This window comes from Hylaeus volcanicus, unplaced genomic scaffold (genome assembly GCF_026283585.1).
Source record: "Hylaeus volcanicus isolate JK05 unplaced genomic scaffold, UHH_iyHylVolc1.0_haploid 11477, whole genome shotgun sequence".
NCBI lineage: Eukaryota > Metazoa > Arthropoda > Insecta > Hymenoptera > Colletidae > Hylaeus > Hylaeus volcanicus.
This window is the reverse complement of record NW_026532621.1, coordinates 1-3,984: the sequence shown is the minus strand read 5'-3', so window position 1 is coordinate 3,984 and position 3,984 is coordinate 1. Positions and strand designations below refer to the sequence as shown.

Below are 3,984 nucleotides of genomic sequence, written 5' to 3'. Positions count from 1 at the left end.
CTCGATGGAGTTCGGAGTTCCATTCAATTTCATTTATTATGAAACTGATTTTCCAATGTTTCCACTACATTTCGAGAGCTTAAAAAAGTCCTTCACGATAAATGCACTACCTTCTCTACGATAAATGCACAGAAACCAGCCCCACCAAGGGTGGAGGGCCATTTATGGACCATTTACTGTACTGACCAAAATGATAAAATTCCGAAGCTGGACATCGCAAATTTGTATCGTTAAGACGAAGATAAAAATGATGAAATATGTTTTGAAATATCGATGTTGTAAATATGTAGTGTATCAAATAAAACGATTTTCATAATTCTTCTATAACCAGCAATAGAATTTGAATTGACGTGAATTCGCGTCAACGGTCGCGAATCTGTTAAGGTGCCGTGGAATGTCAATTCCATAAAAACGGGAGTCGTTATCAATTCACACAATAACCTCGTCAATTGTCGAAGCAACTACCTAAGCACCGAGCAATTTTCAATGTCCCTCTGCAAAGCAGGAAACCCTAACGATCGCATAAATCGCCGCCAAGCGATCCACGAAGAGACGAACGCAATAACGTCGTCTATCGGTCGGTGTTGAACTTGCACTCTACAGTAACGTGCGATTACTATGTCAGAAATAGAAGAGGATTCCGTAAGTTGAGTCAACAAGTGCTCCCTCGACCTACCGATACCCCTCAGGATAACGTCCTACCTGTAGCTCTCCCCCAAATCAGTCAATTATTTTCCTCGCATGACGAATGAATTCCAACCCGCCGTGCCGCGTCCCAGTCCCGAGGTGCCATAACCGCGCCCCTGGCAAACACGAGTTCGCGAGCGTATCCCTCAGGGACGGGTCCGTGAGCGAAATTGAAAGATCCCTAACAGAGGCAGGAGGCGCAGGCATCAACCGGACGGGATCGAGAAAAACGATCGAAGAGAGCCCGCCATTACCCGTGTTTCCACGAAGGGACGTCGAAACGGACGAACGACCATCTCGCCTCTCCTTATCTCTCGTCCGTCTAAGTGTATCGCCTCCTCTCCGACGTCGCGTTAAAAAGAGGCCACCCTTGGCACAGGGCCTGTTTTCTCGGGAGGGAACAATTTGAAAGGCAATTTGTGCGTCCGTAAGAACGATCGCGATTACCGGTAGACCGGGACTAATGATGATGGCGGGGACTCCTCTCGCTCGTTCCCGTCTTCACGGCCATCGAGCAGAAGACACGGGGAAAATTTTCGTTCGGCGATCTGCTCGTTTCTTTTATTCCGCTCTCCGCGGAGAAGAGACTTTTTCCTAGGTTTTCTTTCAGCAGGCCGTCCGAAGGGTTAATCGGAACCGCCTAGGTTGCCACAGGGTTTCGTTGGGAATGATTGCCATCAGGGACGAGCGCCTTTCAGATATTCAGGCTAGGTTTTAGCCGATAGCCGTAGGACATGGTACGTGATTTAGATCGTGGACCGCGACTGTATTTTACGGTTTCCGGTTAGAGTCCGAGCGACGCTTATAGAGACGTTCGATATCTGTTGTCCCGTGGAAAGGAGAGAGCTGCTTTCTCGAGGATCTTTAAAAACAATTACTAAACTTTCCACGCTTAAATCTAATTATGAATCTTTAATCGGAACTTCGGGTCCACTGCTAAGAGTCTCCATTAGAAATCCCTCGGATCCTCCAATAATCTACTTAAACTTGGGGATCTAGAAACTCGAGGACAAATTTATAAGACGAGAGGTACAGGCTTTCGCCATCCACGACAAGCGAATACCCGATCCTCCAATTATTTCGCGCGGCGTCCATCGTTATCTATTCTACCGTCCGATACAGGCGCTGAATGGTCAAAGAGACGTCCGCTCCTATCGGAAAAACACGCTCTCCGAGCAAACCACGTAACCTACTTTCTCGTTTCACGCCGACAAACCCCATTGGTAGTCTATCACCAAAATCGAATCTCGCGTACACGCGCTCAACACCTGCTCCAGAGCAACAGATCCGCAATAGACGTTGCACCGCCGGCACACGAAGCCCATTACCAGCGTGTCCGATGCATTAACAATTACCTTCGATTACCGGCCAGTCGGTCGTCCCCGATGGACATGCAAACACGACGCCTAATCGCGAAAACAATTAGAACCGGAGCCGTGGAGCCGCACGGTCTCGTTAGGCAAACGAGAAGAAGCACGAATCGCGCCATTAATCCTGCGGGAACGCGAGTTACAAGCGTAGCTGGTGGTTGCCACGAGGTCAATGGGTGATTTACATTGATTCTGAAGGGATCTAATAAAATGGGCCTGGAGGGCACTGGCAGGAATGGAAGAGATCTATTTTGGGGAGGAATGCGGATGCGATTGGCTAAAATATACCAAATACGAAAGAATATCGTTAAATTTAAGCTTGGAGGTATTATTTGGGACATATAGAGGGTACTGATACTTGTGAGTCATTTTCATAAGTGTACGGACCATCTGTATGTATCGAAGATATTTGTCTAAATGAAATGATAGGTTTGATGCTTTCAAACAAATTTCTCATTATAAATATATGCAAGTATAAAGTTTATTTATGTGCATATTTATAATTGAAACATTATAACGTAAAACTTGTTATTTAATTTAGATAAATTTCTTCTGACTGACTCCCATAGAGACATATTCGATACATATAGAGGACAGGAATACTTGTGAGTCATTTTCATAAGTATACGTACCATCTATATGTATCAAATGATATAGATGGTACGTATACTTATGAGAATGACTCACAAGTATTCGTACCTTCTTGTATTGAAGATATTTGCCTAAATTAAATGACAGGTTTCATGCTATCAAACAAATTTCTCAGTATGAATATACACAGGTGTAAAGTTTACTTATGTACACATTTATGTACGTCATTTTGGTCAGAATATCGACCTTCTTCCTCCACACCTATAGAACACATGACTAAGAAGATCTACAAAAAGTATCCCTTCCGCAGTTAGACTCCCCAATAGTGAAGAAGGATTCCGTTTAACTCGGCGACAGATCCTGTCAGCAGCCTGCAGTACGCTTCTCACGAGTCTCGATCTTCCGCTCAATGAACTGCGTCCAGGATGGAGGAGGGTGTCGGATCCTTTTTCGAGAAGCCGCTTCCGGCCGTCAGCCTAACTAGCCAATTAAATGAAGAACGGCCATCGCCGGCAGAAGACGCTAACTATCCACAGCACCACGCAATTACCGTGAAAAGGTGCACCGCTAAAAGATTCATGGTTGCTCCCGGAGAACGCTTGCCGCTTCACCCTCCCCCGCTCCTGGACCAGACTGAAATAATTTTCCCTTCTCGCGTTCGAGAAGGTGGCAGAGCTGTGACACTGAATGTATAGTTATTATTGAATGAAGATCAGTTTACTTTGGGGCAATCGTGGTGGAATGTTTTGAGAAGTAATCAGTATGTATAGATTAATTTGCTTATACTTACAATTAAGTTGCTTACACTTTCTATTAAATGTATCACTGCTATGCGACACGTATAGTTTAAATGACAAATCGAAAGCTTGGAAACGTTTCTTCCAAGAAGTACGAGTCCCACGTGGAGGAGCCTCCCTAAGTTCTGTTGGAAAATTGTGATTTCCTGCAATAATTTAAAAACATAGCACTTTTTGGTTCTAACGCCATCTTTGCTATTTTTTTATTTTGATAACATATTACTTACAATACTTAAAAAAAAAAATATATATATATCAATTCTTGTAAATAAAGAACAGAATTAAATTTTTGTATACATATAAGTATTATAAGTATTATTATATATGTATAATATATATATATACATGTCGAATTGAGTAACCTCCTCCTTTTTCGAAGTCGATTAATAATACTACTTATAATACTTATATGTATACAAAAATTTAATTCTGTTCTTTATTTACAGGAATTGATCATCTCCCTTAAAAATCCATCAAATTTTACTGGCCCACAAGTATAAGCTTCAATAGTTACAGTATCGAAGTGATAAAGGGTGGAG

The 3,984-nt window shown here is 42.9% G+C and overlaps 1 long non-coding RNA gene across 1 annotated transcript; it reads right to left on the bottom strand.

Annotated features, from left to right (window-relative positions):
• Positions 1-2,524: 2,524 nt before the first annotated feature.
• Positions 2,525-3,597, bottom strand: LOC128882391 (uncharacterized). Its single transcript, XR_008458395.1, has 2 exons — positions 3,439-3,597; positions 2,525-3,331 (listed from the first exon to the last, which is right to left on the bottom strand). It is a non-coding gene; the product is annotated as an uncharacterized LOC128882391 (long non-coding RNA).
• Positions 3,598-3,984: the final 387 nt, after the last annotated feature.